The sequence below is a fragment of the Camelus ferus genome, chromosome 11 (assembly GCF_009834535.1).
Source record: "Camelus ferus isolate YT-003-E chromosome 11, BCGSAC_Cfer_1.0, whole genome shotgun sequence".
Taxonomy (NCBI): Eukaryota; Metazoa; Chordata; class Mammalia; order Artiodactyla; family Camelidae; genus Camelus; species Camelus ferus.
This window is the reverse complement of record NC_045706.1, coordinates 47,719,018-47,738,102: the sequence shown is the minus strand read 5'-3', so window position 1 is coordinate 47,738,102 and position 19,085 is coordinate 47,719,018. Positions and strand designations below refer to the sequence as shown.

The 19,085-nt window shown below is 35.5% G+C and overlaps 1 protein-coding gene across 6 annotated transcripts in view; it reads left to right on the top strand.

Moving 5' to 3' along the window:
* The window catches only part of CTNNA3 (catenin alpha 3), a 1,348,033-nt gene that overhangs the window by 807,769 nt on the left and 521,179 nt on the right, over positions 1 to 19,085 (top strand). The gene's annotated exons all lie outside the window — the stretch shown is intronic.

Here is a 19,085-nt window from a genome sequence, read left to right as displayed (position 1 = left end):
TTTAAATCCAGACAACTTTTCAGTGGCTTCCCATTACATCTACCATAAATTCAGAATAAAAGTGACTTGTCTCCAGTCTTTAGCATTCACATGTTCAACTCTTTCTAGAAGATCCTGGCTGCTATAAACAGAGCTATCTTGGGCAAAATTTTTCCGTATGGTATTATATGAGTCATTAAGTTCTGAACTCATGTGGAACTCCAGGACATTAATTCTTTCTTTCTGATACTTGTTTTACCCTCTTCTTTTAGACACTTATTCACCGTTGCAGGCCAGAGTGATTTCCCACAGAGCTTTTGAAGAGCATCAGTCATGTGGGCAGCACAAGGGTCCCAATCCCAGATCAATCAAATCAAAATCCCTGGGAGAGGGACCCAGACAGAAATCTTTTGTAAAATCTCTTCTGCTGATTCTAATGAGCTTCCAGGGTATAAAAACCACTGGGGGAGAATTGCTAGGCGAGAGAGGGGATGCATAAAGGCAGAGTCAATGGGGTGGAAACATGGGATTTTAGGGGATGAGGAAGAATCACATCAAAGGTAAAACTTTTTCAACCTTTGTAGTGTGAGCTGCCCCAGATTTTAATAGGGTGGTTGGATCTTTGGAACTGGCCAGAGAGGGTGCAATTTAGCTCTCCAAACCCTATGCAGATGGTTTATCTGTTTGCTGTTTCTCAGAACTCATTAACATTTCACCAGTGGTTTTTAAACAGCACCCAGTTTTCTTTTTATTTTTAAACTTACATAGAGTTTTATTTTTTAACTTCGTATATATCAGTTTCTCTTAAAAATTACTCAGATAGTAACTATAAGGTGAAGCATTTCTGTAGTCTTCGTTTTTCCAAGCTCAATTAATTAATAACTGCATGCCGCCTGTTCCCAAAGCACTTTAAACAATTACCTATTTGTACTTCCTTTCCTATATTTTGAATTTTTGTTTGCATATCACCTCCTTACTCTGGACTGTGATATCCTTGAAAGCAGAAAGTATCTGGTACATAAAAAATGTTCAGTAAATATTTCTAGGCTGAATGATTAGGTGAACAGATGATACATACTTTGACTCTTATGGCTTCAGTATATGTAATTTTTACATGTGTATCTTTGCTTTTAAAAGACCCATTCATTCTTTTAGTAAACTATGCATTGAGCACATCTCATGTGTGAGGTCCTGTGCTTAGCCCTTACTTCTATCTCGGTTTTGTCCATTTTATATATAAACTTCTGATGGAGTTTGAGGTGTAGCCCTATCATTTTCCTTATGTTTTCTTGCTTATGATGATAGCATTTTGTTGAGAGTCTTTAAACCGTCTCAGTCATCTTTTATAGAATTTGAGACCATGGAGTTACACCTACCTTTTTCTAAACTTTTTGGAATCCACTGTTTCTGTATTTGTGGCTACTGCAGACTCTAAAGTAACAAGGTAACTTTGCTCAAGGTTTCCACTGTTTCAATCACAAATTCTGATCAGTTAGCAAGGAATTAGAAACACACTTCCCGTGTCACTGCCTTTCCATCTGAGCAAGACTTGTCAAGGACAGTTTTTGCCAATGGGAACCCAGTGACTGAAGCTAAGGTCACTGCTCTGTGCTGCCTTTGTTTCAGCTGCAGAGTCTTAATCAAAAAAGCCACATCTCTTTTCTCATTCCTGCCTGGAAGTTTAGAGTACACTCTGACAAGACCCTTTCTTTTCCTCTCAACTTTTACCTTTAAAAGTAGATGACTTTATACTAATTGAACAAGTCTCCATTTTTTTCTCCCAGTTATGCAAGATAAGTTAATGTTGAAGCTCTGCTGTACAACATAGTGCATTTATCAACAATACTGTATTGTGCATTTAAACACTTGTCAAGAGCATAGATTTCACATTAAATGGCCTTACCACATACTCAAAAAAGAGGGATGCAAGGAAACTTTGGAGGTGATGGATGTGTCTATTTCCTTGACTGTGGTAATGGTTTCATGAATGTGCACATTTCCAAACTCATCAAATTGTATACATTAAATATACAGTTTTTTGGTACATCAATTATACTTCAGTAAAGCTGTTTTTAAAAATGATAAAACTTCATACACTTAAAAGATATGAAAAAAGTAGATGGCGTTAGCAGACTACTAACAACTCAAGATAAATGTATTTCCACACAGGCATGAGGTTAGTTATTAATAACCTACCTTCTTCCCACCACTGCCCTCCCTGCCAAAGACGCACGTAAAGTCAGTACTTTTACAAAAAATCCTATTGCTTTATTCGAGTCATCAGTTTCATTCCAAAAACACTCTGATGACTATATATTTAAATTTGACTCTCTATGCTATAATCTCATTTATTGTTTTTTTTACTGACTCATCAGTTGTGCTTTGATATACCTGCCCCTCAACACACACACACATCCACATGCATGGCTTAAATAGATAGCCTATTTTTCATATCAATTTTTTCGTCTTTAATTAGTTTATCAGTTTTCTTCCAATGTCATAACATTGTGTTTCTGCTCTGTTAAGCTAGAATATTTCTGTTTACTTCTCCAATTTCAATTTGTAGTCCCCATGTGGATTCCTAAATTTAATGCAATTCCTTAGAAATCCCCGCAACTTTTTGTAGGCATAGATAATATTATTCAAAATTTATATGGAAAGGCACAAACCTTAAAATAGCTCACAAAGGAGAATAAAGTGGGAGGAATTACTCTACCTGATATTAAGTTTTTACTATATAGCTACAACAGTCAGGACAGTGTGGCATTGGCAGAGATGGACATATAGATCAATGGAACAGAATATAGGATCCAGAAATAGATCCACACACAGGCTCAGCTGATTTTTGACAGAAGTGCAAAACCAATTCAATGAAGGAAGACAGCCTTTTCAACAAATGGTGCTGTAACAATTTGACATTCATAGGCAAAATTTTGAAAAAAGAACCTTGAACTAAGTCTCAGACCATACACAAAAATAAACTCAAAATGGGTAATAGTCAAATACAAATAAAACTTTTAGAAATAGCTAGTAGGACATCTTTAGGATCTAGGGCTGTGCAGTGTCCTTAGACTTGATGCCACAATCATGAACCATAAAGGAAAAACTGATAAAGTGGATCTAACAAAATTAAAAACTTTTACTGTGTGAAAGCCCATGAGAAAAAGAGAAAATCATAAGCTACAGAACGATAGAAAATATTTGCATTGAAGTACAAACTCATCATAGAATACTAGTCAGTAATAAAAATTAATGAACTGTTGATTCACATAGCAAATTGGATGACTCTCCAAGGAATTACGCAGTGCAAGAAAACAAACACACACACAAAAACAAACAAACAAACAAAAAACCCAACAATAACAACAAAAAAAATCCCAAAAGTTACATACTGTATGATTCCACTTATATAACATTTCAAAGTAATAAAATTTAGAAGTGGAGGACAAAATCATAGTTTTGTGGGATATAGGGACAGGAGGGAGATGTGTATAGTTATAAAATAAGTTGACAGCACTGTAAACTGTACTCCAATAAGAATATAAAATAAAATAAAGTAAAAATAAAATAAAATAAAAAGGGCAACAGGAAAGATTCTTGTGGTGTTGGAACTGTTGACTATTTTGACTGTGCTAGTGAATGTATAAACCTACACAGGTGACATAATCGTACAGAACTTAATCCATACCCACCCACTCACACACACAATATGTACAAGTAAAACTGGGGAAATCTGAAAAAAATTAGTGGATTGTATCATTGTCAATATCCTGATAGTATAGTTTTATAAAATGTTACTATAGGAGAGGAAAATTGGCAAAAGGTACAAGGGATATCTCTGCATTATTATAACTGCATGTGAATATACAATGATTTCAAGAAAGATTTAAGTGAAAATTCATTTTTATGTGTGTAGTATTATATTGTGTGAACACACTCTAATTTTGCCATTTTCTTTTTGTGGAGCAATTCAAATATACTGGGGATAATACACATCTAGTACTTTTTCTCTCTATACAATTTATTTGAATGTATCATGATTTGGGAATAAAAGAAATATTTGGTGGTTGAAAAATAAATATAACCAATGTGGAATAAAGGCAATGGGTTATGTATCTTTTTTACAGTGGTCAATATTGAATTTATGAGGAAATATAGCAAGTACTTGTAATTGTCGATGAAGTGAATTAATAAACATTGATTTACAGCCCACAAACTTAGGATAAAGTATTTGTTAGACCTTTTTTTTTTTAATATATTACAACAGGTGAAAAATTAGACCACAGGACCTTGGGAAATTGTCAAGTAGTTGTGAAAGGAGATGGTTTAGACTTGATGCCTGATTCCATCTACATGGTTTGGTAATAATGATGTCACCTCTGCTAGAAATAAGAAGATATCCATAAATAGTTTCCAATTTATAACTTATGACGCATATATAGTTTTGCTTAAAGATTTTTCAAGTTCCAAACCAAGTGTTGACAAAGAGCAGATTCATTTAAGGAATGAGAATTTGAAGTATAGTAATATTATGCTCTGAGTCACAAACAAGGTCATTGATTACCAGAGGATCAAAGTTTCCAGCTTTATGTCCTCGATTAGACATTGCATTCAGATCACCATGGAGTCAAGAAAGAAAATATTTTCTACTTGGAAACAAAATTTTATTTGAATATGAGGATAAGGTGGACTCCCAACTATTGTTGATAGAATTTACTAGTTTATCTTATAAACTGTATGATTATTGTTGTTTTAACTGACTGAATTTTAGAATGATTTGTTATTCTTCATTAGCTGACTGGAACACCTATGGTTTAGTTTTGTTATTATCTGATCTTTGTTATCACCTGATATCTGTCTGTCTGTCTGTCTGTCTATCTATCTAGGCTTCCCTTTTCATCTAAGATTTGAAAAGGTCTTTTCAATGGTCTGCTTAATGAGTTGGGTGTAGGCACAGGTTGTTCCATGAATAATCATTAGGACTTGTCTGGTTATGCCCCTGAGATTCTAAACCACGGCCTTCAACAGCTGAGGTATTGACTTTTTCATGTGATTGCAGAAATCCTGCAAGGATGTCACTGTAGAAATAATAAATCAAGCACTTAAGAGTGTGCTAATAAAGTTTCCCTTGCCCCTTATTCACTAATCCATGTACACAAAAGCTTATTGTTAACTGTAGGCTTTCAAAGTGTTTCAGGAATGTTTATTACATGTACTTTTGAAAATGGCAGGCATTTATATTTATCACCCTGTTCAGAAATATTTCTAGCCAAGGGAATAGTTGAGCTCAGGTGAACACACAGCGCTTGTATTACAGTTATAGTACCCTGAATAACAGTAGTAGGTTAAGTGCATTGTAGCAAATTGAAAAGTGGAGAGATGCCAATGCCGGGTATCTTGGCAGTGATTCAGACACTATAACATTTTGCACAACTGGTATGTAGGTGAGTGATTTTCTACTTGACCTGCTGATTTTCTGTGAATAGAGTTGTTATTGTTTAAATGACCTGGTCGTATTTTCTGGGTGGAGGGAGTGTAAGATTTGATTTCAGGGGTGGGTGTGTGTGTGTGTGCTTTAAAGAAATATTGCCAGGTTTATTGGAGACTTTGCTGAAGGAAAACAAGAATTTCAGTTATCTTTATCTCACATTGTGGTAGTTTTAATGACACATGGGAACTTGGGGGATAGATGAGCCTGACTCAACAAGCATCTAGAAGTAAGCTGCTTTCTTGATCTTTGTTGCATTTTATCTGCATATTATGCCCTTGAAGTGTAAGAGAGTGGCTGCCCAGTTACCTATTGAGGTGCTTTCTCACAGAAGGAAGCAACCGCTCAAGAGGGTTCTGCGTTCTCAAACCTTAGCCTAGAATTGGCATTTTTACAGTTTTACTCGTAAATCCAGATGTGTTATGCTATGGTTGCTCTTTGTTTGCAGGATTCCAGAAGGAATTAGAAACCTGTTGGTTAAAAGAAACAATAGGTCTGGCACAGATTTTGAAGTACTTTTTAACAAGGGGACAATAGTGCTGACCATTACAATTTTGCCAGATGCAGTTTGAACTGCTAAAACACTCATTAATAATTCTAGGGTGAGGGCCCTGGATTCCACCACCTAACAAGCTAATCTTAAAGTATATTTCTCATTTGTCATCACAATTAAAAAGAGCAAGGGTCACATACTCAGTACGTTTCAAATAAAGCTATAGATTTTACTGTACTTTTCAAGTTTTAAAAAAAACTCCATTTTGAGAGATCAGATAATAAATAAGATAATTTACAGATATTCTTATTATCAATGGTGCATAATAAATCATCCCCAAATGTAGTGACTTTAAACGACAGCCATCATTTTCTGTCTTTTATTTTCCCATGTGTCAGAAGCAGTCACAAGTCCTTACTGAGATTTAAGATGTGGAAATGTAGACCCCACCACTCAGTGGAAAGAATGATAGACTCATTTTTAGAAGAGCATGTGATATGAGATATGTATTAGTGTGGCCGTCTTTAGAAAATACAGTATGTCATGGCAGGAACATTTATTCTTCTATAAAGAATCTTCTTAAGATTGGTAACTTCATGAAACACATAAGTGTGTATGTGTGTAATGAGGTTTATATTTTTGCATTTAATATGACATCAAGAGTATTTCTCAACAATATTACATTCATCCTCAAAGGGATTATTTTAATGACTATAATTTTCGTTCCTAAAGATAGGCCAAAATTGACCAGTACAAAACTGTTGCATTTATAAAGAACACTTGACAACACACACACATATATTTGTAGATAGAGTGATTACTTTATTGTAATATTTAGGAATTGCATTTGGCTGCAAGTAACAATCAACCTTAAAAAGAGGTTTTTTTCCCCCACTTATCCTAAAGTTTAGGGGTTGATGGTTGCTGGCGTTAGTTAATTTACTCAATGATGTTTTCAAAGGTCTAGGGTCTTTTTGGATGCTCACTGTATTAGCTTTGATATTGCTGCCCTCCAGGCATCTTGTCTATACCCAAGGTGAGAGAAAGATAAAAGGGAAAAATGTCAAAAAAAATTTCCGTTTGAATCTTAGTTATCAATGGAGGAAAGACCAATTCTTCCCTGGGAAATTGTGCCTAATCTCATTGGCACATAGCCAGGCTGAACAAAAGGGAGAAAGAAAATGTATTTTGTTTTCTAAGTATTTTAGTTTTCTTATATTAGGTTCCGTGGAAATAGACTGTGATACAGAACATGGCATGCAGAAAGTTTAATGGGGTGTGACCTTGGGAGATAAATCTATAAGGAAGGGAGAAAGGCAGGACTGGATAGAAGGAGAAGCTAGATTACAATGTGATTGCAACTGTGATCTTAGCTGATCTGTTGGGAGTTCTGGAACTCAGATGGCCCTCAGGAATTGTCATAAATTGAGGCAAGGGGGCTGAACTTTGTTATCTGGTTCAGGTTGTCATTAATTGTGAATACCCCCTGGAAAGAGCCATTATCTTTGGGAAGGTAGTTTCCTACAGACAGTTCTAGTAAGGGACTAAGCTATGGATGGTCAGTAACAGATATTCCCTGCAGCTGGGAGATGGGTGCATTTGTTCCGATGAGAGGCTCTGACTAGAGCTCCACACTGTGCACTAAGTGGTCGAAAGGCAAAAGGAAAGAGGAGTTGAGAGTAGGCACTGAGTGAGCCAACTCATCCACACTGATAGTGTATGTTTACTCGTCTACATTTAATTATGGTTCCCAAATAGTTTATACTCAGCACACATTCATTTAAAAATAATTAATTTTTACTATTTAAACTTTTGTATATATGTGTGTGTGTGTGTATATATATGTGTGTGTGTATATATATGTATGTATATATATATATGCAGAGGGTTCATCCATAGTGTGATAGATATTCTAGAAAAGAAGTCTTTCTTTGAATTATCCAGAAGTTTTATATAATCACAGTGATGAATGAAAGTGACATACATGAAGTAGAAAATTTGGTTTGGTAAAATTTATTAGGGTCAATTTTTTCTTTCACATACATACTTATTTAACCATTAAGTGGCACATGATATTAGAATGATTCTTGTTCCAGATTATATCTTTTTGAAAACAGTTAAGAACTCCCAAACCAGTTTATGCACAGTGCCTTCTAAACAGATGCTTCAAAGTTATATTTTTTACTGGAAATTTTGAAAGAGTAGAGAGAAGGATTTGAATTTATATTACTGAGTAATATTCTAAGAGACATGACACATTACCACTAACTTAATGTAGAGCATTACATAATGAGACCTTTGAGGTTAGTCATCTGCATGGCAGATGATACCAATAAAACACAAGATAAGAGGAGAGAGAGTTCAGTCTCTGAATCCCAACATCCATACTACCATTTCTCCTTTTCACACTGTATTGCTTCATATTTTTTATAGTGCTACCTCCATTTCATCTGTACCTATTATTAACAGAGTGCAGATAAACCTTACTTTACTGGACCTACGAAAAAATGGCCACTGTCACTAGGATGCAAGTCTTCAAATAATGTAAGAATTTTTTCAAAACTGGCTTAAACACTCACGTACCTCATGATATTTAACTATATAAGCAATTATAATTAGTTACTTTTTCTGTGGTTTAACTAATCTATCACAGCTTTTGAGTCTTGCCCCTCAGGACTTCATCACTCCCAAAAGAGTGATTTCCGGTACAATTACTGCATTATGACAAAATATTCTACTATTCAATTTACTGAACATAGATGTAGAACTAGCCTCTGGCTCACAGACTCCATTAGCAAAACAACAAGAAATGAATTATTCACTAAAAGAGAAAGCAGATAAATACGATCTTTTTAAAGTACAAAGAGAAAACTCTCCATATGGTTTAGATGTTACATTTCACTAACCACAGAGACAGTAAAATAAAAGAGCAGAATGAGAGGAAAAGTGTGAAGGAATCTTAAAATCTGAAAGATGGAAGAATTGGTGAGAGGGAGAAGAAATTGTATGAAGACAATAGGTGTTAAGGGAAAAAGAAAAGAAAGAAAAAGGATGATAGTCAGAGCCCAGAAATCAATGAAGGTAGCTCAGCTGTAGTGCCTGGAGATTCCAGAAAGGACCAGGTGTGATTGTGGCACTACGGTTTAAGGGAAGATGATAGGGTGGGCACTAGGGAAGGGGGACTAGGTGTGGAAGATGAATGGAGGAAGACAGCAGGGACTGGCATTAGTCTACTTATGGGGAGATAAAAAGCAATAGATTTAGAGGTCAATTGCTGAAGGAATAAAGGAAAAATACTATATCCATTTGAAATAAATAGGTTGAATAGAAGGTACTGGGAGAGAGGAGATAAAGAATTGTATTTGAGTTGCCAGTGACTCTGAGAGATGTCTGAAAAGCAAATTTAAAAGTAAGTCATTTGCAGAAAAGATTTCTAGTTCTTAATAATATAATTCAGCATTTAGGAAGAAATTATGGACAACGATCACAAGGACTTTGCTAGCTAAACACCCTGCAGAGGATGCCTATAATAACATTACTTAAGCTTTTTCTTGGAAATGTAAGGAGTGGTGCAGCTGACAGTCTTGTCTTGTTCCTCCACTGGTGGGGATGATTGATAATGAGCAGGATGGGTCCCCAGGGGAGACTGCCCGGAAGGAAGAGAGACACTGTGCTTGGACAAATAGCGTCATTAGCCCTCAAGTAATCCAGTGATGGCTGTGGCTTGATGCAGGGAGGCCAGCTGCCCATTAGTGTTAATTAACCAACAGGAAAGAGAGGTGCAAGGTGTGGGTTTCTTTCCAAAGCTTGGCAGCCTGAGGTGGGAGGAACCCACAGTGGTCAGTGGCTGAAGGTGAAGGAGGACTCTATAGTCCTGGAAAAGGGACCGAGCTGTTATCTGCCAGCCTCTGTTTCTGGCACCTAAGCTTTCAGGGCACTTTGTACTCTCCTTTCAGTCCCAAGAGAGAGGCACTCATTAAGGTTATCATCTCATAGGTGAGAAAGCCCACCCTCTGCCCTAAGAGCCAGGAAGGGAAGCAACCTGTCTACTGATTTCTGTAACAAAACTACCCTCACCACGCAAGACCAGAACTCAGTGGGGTTTCTTTCTTCAGAGGCTGAGCCTGACAGCATTTTGAAAGGCTTCAGGTGCAGTACTAGCAAGCCAGCTTCCCCAAACAAGGTCAAAAACTGGGCTAAATGTTGCAAAATGCTGTCCAAGTCCTAAGGCTGTGATTCAAGATGCTAAAGCAGGGCTGGGAAGGATCCTGCCCTGGCTGGTGCAGCCGTGGGGACCATGTAGCTGATGTACATACGGCTACCTTCTGTGTAACACTTGCTTTTCTGAAATTGATCCAAGTTTCACATTGCTTGATATGAACATTGAAAATAACTAAGTCCATAGAAAATATTCCATTTCTATCTTTCCAACAACAATAAAATTTAACTAGGTTTTTGGAATAACAGATTTTTCATTAGACCATTCTCTAGTTATTAAAGATAATTTTTAAATTTTATCCAGTAATTTCTGATTTTTATTATCCAGATATCTTCTGATACTGGGACTTATTAAAACCTTTTCCTATTAATACATACCCTTTAACAAGATAGTCATATTCATAGTTTTACAAATAATTTGTTGATATATAGAAACTGTCTTTCTTTAAGATTCTTTAAAATCACCCAGCTCACTTTTTTTTTTAAGCTTCATTGCATTATTTCTTACTCTGAAGCCCATCAGCAATTAGTTTTTTTTACTCATCTATTATCTTATTTGGTGTATTTATATCTAAATCTTCCCTTTCTTGGAGGTTGGAAACTATTATTCCTTATCTTCTGTCCTGTGAGTGTTGTCATCATTAGCCCTCTGTACACAGGTTAATCCTAAACTTTGTAGAGAAGACAATGTGAAAAATATTTTATTTGCATTGTTGGCTTGGATTCATCCAGTTTGACAGAGCCTTTATGAGTAACACTGCTTGCAAAGTCTTAGAACTACAGAGAAGGGTAAGATGGTTTCTGTTGTCACAGATTAACAAGTTAACCTTGCACAGATAGAATTAACATATTGGTTTGCCCTAATTAAGGAAGGTTGGTAAAATAACGTTAACTCTTCTCCTGTCTTCCTCCTCCCTTCTTAAGCCATTGGGAACTTAACTTAAGGGGTAGTTAAGATCAAATATATAATAACTCTTATCATTGCCAAACTTATAGGGGCCTAAATCTTTGATTTTCTTTTCATACTATATCACAACATTTAGCAAACCCTACTATTTATCTTGTAATTTAAATCCAGACCCCTTTTAAGGAGCCCTCATAAGATTCAGGGAAACCAAGGACAGGGGGATATAGAAATCATAGTATTCAGTACTAGTATACTGATTTGCATATTTTGCTAGGAACTTCGTACTCATTCAGACCCACACAAACATGATTGCCCTACTCTTATTTCTTGTACACGTGTACACACACACTCTCACATATACATTGTGTTCTTTCGATTTGTATTTTTTACACTGAGCCATTTATGCTGAGATAAAAGTCTTTCTCCGGGTTTATGTTATTCTAGCAATTTTAAAGCTTGTTTGCCTGTTTCTCTCAAAGTTAGAATTTAATCACAAACAGATGCCTACAAGACAAAAAAATAGTTTCACAGGTTATTGTTTTGTTATCTCCCAAAGTAAAAGCTGTCAGACAATTGATTACCAACTATCACTCTACTAAGAAACCTCTTCTGCCATGAAAGTAAGGAGTGTGTCTGGGTGGGGTTGTCTTGATTAGTTGGGGAATCAGGTCATCTTGACTGTCTCATACATATCCTCAAGGTTTATACAATATAATTCAATGAACTTTACAGTGTATGACAACTTCGGTTCCCATGATGGCATTTGAATAGAGCGATATGCACACACACACAGATTTTGGTTCAGAATTAAAGTAACTGAAAACTTTGCTCTAGCACATTCTGTCCAAGAAAATCAGTTCTTTTTCTGCCATTTGAGAGGTCAGGTCACTGGCTATAGAATTGCTTTGAAATTTCACATCAATTTCAGTGATAATGAAGGCCAATTACAGTATTTTTTGATATGTGCCCTTTACACACTGATCCTATTAATAGGGACTTACTGGACCTGCATGCTTCATATTTATATATAATCCTCAGCAGACAACAAAGTATATCACTAGTTCAGGAAACAATACTTGATCTTGTCTTTAATTTATGGGTTAGATTTATTTTGTCTCATTGGTAGTTAAATAGATTTTGATGCTGTTTATTATATTACATTTACTTGGCAGGTGGCACATACTTTTGTCCTTTGGGTGGTGATTCTGAGGTGAATAATAGCTTAATTTACAGAGAGACCTTGAGAAAACTGTCTAGCTGGTTTTACCCTGATAATTTACATTGTATATCAATATGGCGTATGTGTATTCATATATATATATATATATAGTTCCAAAATGAAAGATGAGAACTGTGTTCAGTAAAATGGGACTGTTAAAGCATTATACACTGCAGTACTCTATTTTAGCTATGTAACATGTAGTTCAGATAATTTATTAGAAGCAACACTCTAACAGCCAAACCTGTTTAAGTCTGTGTGTGTGTGTGTTCATCTCATTTGTTTCTTTTGTAATGGCACGTTCAGACCCACCATACTAATGCCTGTTTTTTAGAACAACATTGACATATGTCCACTTAGACAAATGAATATTTTCATCTTTAATGACTCATTGAAGAGGAGCAAGAAATTCAGATGCAAATTCAAATAGAGTTGGAGGGCATGCACAAGATAAAAAAACAAAGCAATGTAAGAAAGCAATGCATATAAGCCCTTAATCACAAGAATCATCACCTCATATCTATTGCGTACAGACAGACACAGAAACACACACACACAGACACACACAGAGAGACACACACACACCATGCATGGAATAGCTTTAGAATTCCAGACAAATTCAATTTGTATTTACTTTCGGGTGGTCTGATTTTGTCATTGGCAATGGGCTTTGATTCACTTGATACTTGCCGTTATATTAATTAAACAGGAGCATACTTTACATACATTCTATAATATTTTCCCTTAAAATTATGTATTTGAGTTATTTTATATCAGTGGAAAGTTTTTTGTTTCTTTTTATTAACAGAATCATAGTATTATATAATTTATTTTTTATTAATAAATACTTAGATTCTCTTTTACTTTTACAAATAAAGTTGCAATGAACTTCCCTGTGGCTATATGTTCAGAGATGCAAGTAGTTCTGAAGGACAGATTACATTAAAATGAATTGCTGCAGTTTTGCATATTTTAAGTTTTCATAGATGAGGCTAAATTGCCTTCAGAAAAGTTGGCCATTTACCTTTCACTTGCTTCCCCATACCCTCAGCAATACTGGTTGTCACACTATTTAATTATTGCTAATATGACAAGCAAAATGTCATTTCATTTTCTTAATTGCATTTCCTATTTAATAGATCAAGAGGTAGATTGGGAGTCTTTCCATTTGCTTATTAGTCATTGTATTTTATTTGCGAAGTATTTGTTTAAATATTTTGTCCATTTTTTAATGACATCTTTTACTTACCGATGTTTAGGAGCTATTTATACCTTATGGATAGTAATCTTTTGGAGGTTTTTATATGTAACAAATACTTTTGCCCACCTTTTGTGTTTTGAATTATAGGGTTTCATTATAATAAAATTTTAAAAATTGTACTGCAATCATGTATGCTAGACTTTTTACATGCATTGAACTCTCCTTTTCCCACCCCAATAGTAGCCAATTGAGCCATCACCATTACTTTTTTCCCATTGCTCTGAAAAGCACTAAATTTCTGTGTGTTTTAATTACTTGCTCATTGTAGTTTATTTTACATTATACTTTACTTTCTTTTCTAAGTTGTCTTTTCTAGTCTTTCACATATTCTTCCAGATATACATTAAAATTAACCCAAGTTCAATTTAGATCTATTAAGTTAATAGATGATTTTAGTGAAAATTGACATTTTATTTTATAGTATTGAATATTCTCTCTCAGGAATATGATATTTCTCCCCATTCATTCAGTTATTCTTTAATGTCATTAAGCAAAATTTAATACATACACATATATGCATACACCGATATGCATATATGCGTATACACAATAGTTGTACCTGTTTCATATATACTGTGAAATTTATAACTTTAGTTGCTGTTATGACAGAAACATGGTATTATTAAAACTTTTATTTTGATGCTAGCTGCTGCATGGAAAAGGAGTACATATTATTCATCCTGTATTAAGCCATATCACTGAATATTCAGAAGTAATAACAGCTTTTCAGATACATGTTTCATTCTCAGGTGACAATATATAAATATTTCCTCTTTCTTTGCCTTACAAAATTTGCAGCTATCATTTATTTTTCAGGTTCATTAATATTGACTAGAACCTTGAGTAAAATACTGATTAACCCCAGTGATAATGGGAATGCTTGTCTTGATCTTGACTTTTGAGCAGGATTCTGTAATTTTCTGGAATTTGGTTTGTTTCAGATTAAAAGTAATTCATTCTATTTATAGCTTATTAAGGTTTTTGCGTGTTTGCTTTTATTTTGTTTTGTTTTGTTTTATCTTTGTTTGCTTTAGTAGGAATAGGCATAAAACTACTATTTAATACTTTTCTAAAATCTGTTGAAATATGCTAAAATAAGGAATTTCATTGGTAGATTTCCTAATCATGAACTACTGGTTTATTCTTATGATTAACTACATTGTCTTGCTGTATTATTATTCTTTAATAACATAGCTGGAGTTAATTTGCTAATATTTTATTTAGAAATTTGATGTTTAAGTAACAAAATTGCCTGATAGCTCTACCCCATCTAATTCCTGTGTAATTTTATTATCAGATTAAACAATTAGTAAAATGTTATTATTGAATTAGGAAGGAGGCCTAGAAGTGAAATAATTAATCTGTTTACAGATGAATAAAAAAATTAAAGATTGATAGTTGGGGAGGCAGTTTGAGACACAAAGTCTTAGAGAATATTAAGTTCCTTGGTAATAATTTGTTTCTAAGAAACACTCTTGACTACAGTTGCCACTATGTGGTTCTTATTGTACTTAAAAACAAAAGTTTTGTTCCCTGACTCTTTCATGTGTCCCCTTAAACAGATTCTATTTCTCTTTTCGTTCATCTATATTTTTATTGAGGTATAGTCAGTTTACAATATCATGTCAGTTTCTGGTGTACAGCACAACGCTTCAGTCATACATGAACATACATGTATTCATTTTCATATTTTTTAACCATAAGTTACTACAAGATATTGAATATAGTTTTTTGAGATTTGCTTCCATTGTCTTTGATTTCTCCAGCAGTTCCCAGCCCATGTCATAGGTGAATAGTCAGTATCTGTTACTTGATGAAGTTGATTTCCTGCACCTCACTGTGCACTTTTATGGCACAATTCTACAATTTAAATATTCTACAAAGTTCATAATTCATGGTCATTTCTTGTTGCTACAAGGGGCAGCACAGCAGCGTTGTTTCACCAGGAGAAATAGATGAGCTGACTTGTTTAGCCAGAGGTCACTTGGATCACTGGGCGATGACAGGCCCCCCTCTACACTTCTCATACCCAGTCCCAGGCCTCTGAGTCAGGCTTGCCTGGAAACAAAGCGTACATTACATTACGTTCTGCTGGAGATTCTAAAGCTCCTGGGTTTGTTCATGGGAGTTACCACGCCTCTTTCCATATGCCATACTCACCAGCATTTGGCAGCTAGCTTGGGTCCTTTGAAGAGTTATTTTACTTGATGAAAAATAAATAAATTAAAAGCTAAATTAGGGAGCTAGTCAGTTGTTTCCAATCTGATATCTTAAGTGAAAGTAAACCTTGAAAGAAACTGCCCCCTAAGCTTTGTTAAGTATGATGACCAGACTAGAAGAAAAGTGTGTTACTTTTCTTTGAAGTGCAGCTGTCTAAGCCTTTGTGGAATATTGCAGATGAATTTCAAAGGGAAATTTCATTTCCCTTTTGTGCTTGTCCTGAATTTCTGCTGCTGTCTCCTCCCTCTAAACTCAATTTTTCATTCTCTCTTTGGGGATGTTACATTCTTAAGCATACTAATTCATGCATTCCTGTCTTTATTTATTCACTGATGAACTATTTATTGTTTGGCTACCATGTATGAGGTAGTAGGAACTGAAGGTCCAATGATAAGCAAACGCAGCTAAGGCCCTTCTCTTATAAAGCAGAGGAAATTGTCACTAATTGAAAAATCTCTTCAGTGAATATATAATTACAAACTGAGAACCAGACCCTGAAGGAAAAACCTGATTTGGTTCGGGGGAGGTCTCTGGTTGTGGGGGATGCACTATTGGTGAAAAACTTTCTAAAGAGTTACTTTTGAGCAGAGACCTGCAGTTAAGCAGGTCTAAGTGATATAAAGGTAGCAATAAAGAAGCAGCAGCACATCCCAAGCTGAAGAAAACAGCATATACAGAAGTTCTGTGGTAGAAGGAAGCATGGATGTCTGAAAGTAGGTTGATATAGATGAAGCAAAGAGAGATAAAGAACTATGCATAATGAGGCTTGGACCAGACTATACAGGACCTTATAGGGATGGGGATATGGAGTGGGGATGGGAGATGACGATGGGGGAATCAAATTTACATTTGCCAAAGATTGTCAGCTGCGGTATGGTAAAATAAGCATATTGTAGAGAAGGCATAGTGACTGGGAAATCAAGCCAAGACTGGGCACAAGAATGAAAAAAAATAAAACTGACAGTGAACTTGACTAGTGTGGGGAGCAAGAAAAGTAGATGATTCAGGAGATGTTTAAGAGATGAAATCAAAACAAATGGATTGATGCGAGAATGGGAGAGTGAGTATTGCCTAAGCATCCTCCAGCTCTCTGCTTTGAGTCACAAAACATATGGAGCTACTCACCACCTGCACAGTTCAGTTCTCTGTCCCTACTAGGCTAATTTGCCCATCATTATTCTGCCCAAACTAACGAAGATCCCCTGTGTGGCTGAATTGGTGAATAATTTCAGGAACTATTTTCTTGTTCTCTCCTTATTTGATACTTGAGACCACCTTGTTGAAACTTTCCCCTTTCCCAGCTTCTATGACATCAGGGTACTGTAGGTAACCTTCTGTATCTCTGACCCCCTTTCCAAGCTTCATCATAGGATTATCTCCTTCCATCTGCCTAGTAAGTACTGGCATCTTAACTACTCTTGTAAGAATATTTACTCCCTACTCAAACATATCCAATTACTATTGATAAGCTAGTGATTTCCTAATTAATATCCTACTGGGTATATCTACTTATAAATCTCAATGGCAACTCAAATTCAAAGTATCTAGTCCAACTCTAGATATCTACCATCACCCTGAAGAGACTTCGAGTGTTCCCTCCATTAGTGATTTGGCCAGTGACATGATTTTGCTATTTACTAACATGTCCAAAGGCACAGACCTCCTTTTCCTTCCTCATGTCTCTTCACAAGCTTTTGTGAATCCTTAATCATTTTTAAATTCAGAAAGAAAGCCAAACTTATGGCAAATGCCAGGTCAAAACTAAAGAACTCATTTTAGCTATAGTGTTTCCATATCTTTACTCAAAGTTTGCCTGTGTTCATTTGTATCTTTGCTCCAGGTTTGTCAGATTTTGATGTTCCCAATATACAAACACAGACTGAAATCAACTCAAAGCAATTAAGTTTAATGACCTAAAGGCTTTCTCCTCAAGTATTTTCCCTCATAACTTAAAGTAATAATACTTGCCTTTATGCTCATATAATAATTAGAAGCTTTTTTTTGTTGAGGAAGGGGCAGAGGAAGAACACAGTTTCCAATGAATAAGTTGCACTGAGTCCTCAAAGACATACAATTCATTGAATATATTCATTTGTGATACAATAGAAGATCATATCTATTCATGATAATTCAGTTTCCAAATGAACGATAAACTATTTTTTAAAATTTTTTTTATTGAGTTATTGTCATTTTACAATGTTGTGTCAAATTCCAGTGTAGAGCACAATTTTTCAGTTATACATGAACATACATATATTCATTGTCACATTTTTTTTCCGCTGTGACCTACCACAGGATCTTGTATATATTTCCCTGTGCTATACAGTATAATCTTCTTTATCTGTTCTACATTCTGAAATCCCAGTCTGTCCCTTCCCACCCCCTGCACCCTTGGCAACCACAAGTTTGTATTCTATGTCTATGAGTCTGTTTCTGTTTTGTATTTATGTTCTTTTTTTTTTTTTAATTCCACATATGAGCGATCTCATATGGTATTTTTCTTTCTCTTTCTGGCTTACTTCACTTAGAATGACATTTTACAGGAACGTCCATGTTGCTGCAAATGGCGTTATGTTGTCAGTTTTTGTGGCTGAATAGTATTCCATTGTATAAATATACCACGTCTTCTTTATCTAGTCATCTGTTGATGTACATTTAGGCTACTTCCATGTCTTGGCTATTGTAAATATTGCTGCTATGAATTTTGGGGTGCAGGTGTCTTTTTGAAGTAGGGTTCCTTCTGGATATATGCCCAGAAGCGGGATGACTGGGTCATATGGTAAGTCTATTCCTAGTCTTCTGAGGAATCTCCATACTGTTTTCCACAGTGGCTGCACCAAACTGTATTCCCACCAGCAGTGTAGGAGGGTTCCCTTTCCTCCACAGCCTCTCCAGCATTTGTCATTTGTGGACCTTTGAATGATGGCCATTCTGACTGGTGTGAGGTGATACCTCATTGTAGTTTTGATTTGTGTTTCTCTGATAATTCGTAATATTGAGCATTTTTTCATGTGCCTATCGATCATGTGTATGTCTTCCTTGGAGAATTGCTTGTTTAGGTCTTCTGCCCATTTTTGGACTGGGTAGTTTATTTTTTTCTTATTAAGTCATATGAGCTGCTTATATATTCTGGAGATCAAGCCTTTGTTGGTTTCTTTTGCAAAAATTTTCTCCCATTCCGTAGGTTGTCTTTTTGTTTAACTTATGGTTTCCTTTGCTGTGCAGAAGCTTGTAAGTTTCATTAGGTCCAATTTGTTTATTCTTGCTTTTATTTCTGTATCTTGGAAGACTGCCCTAGGA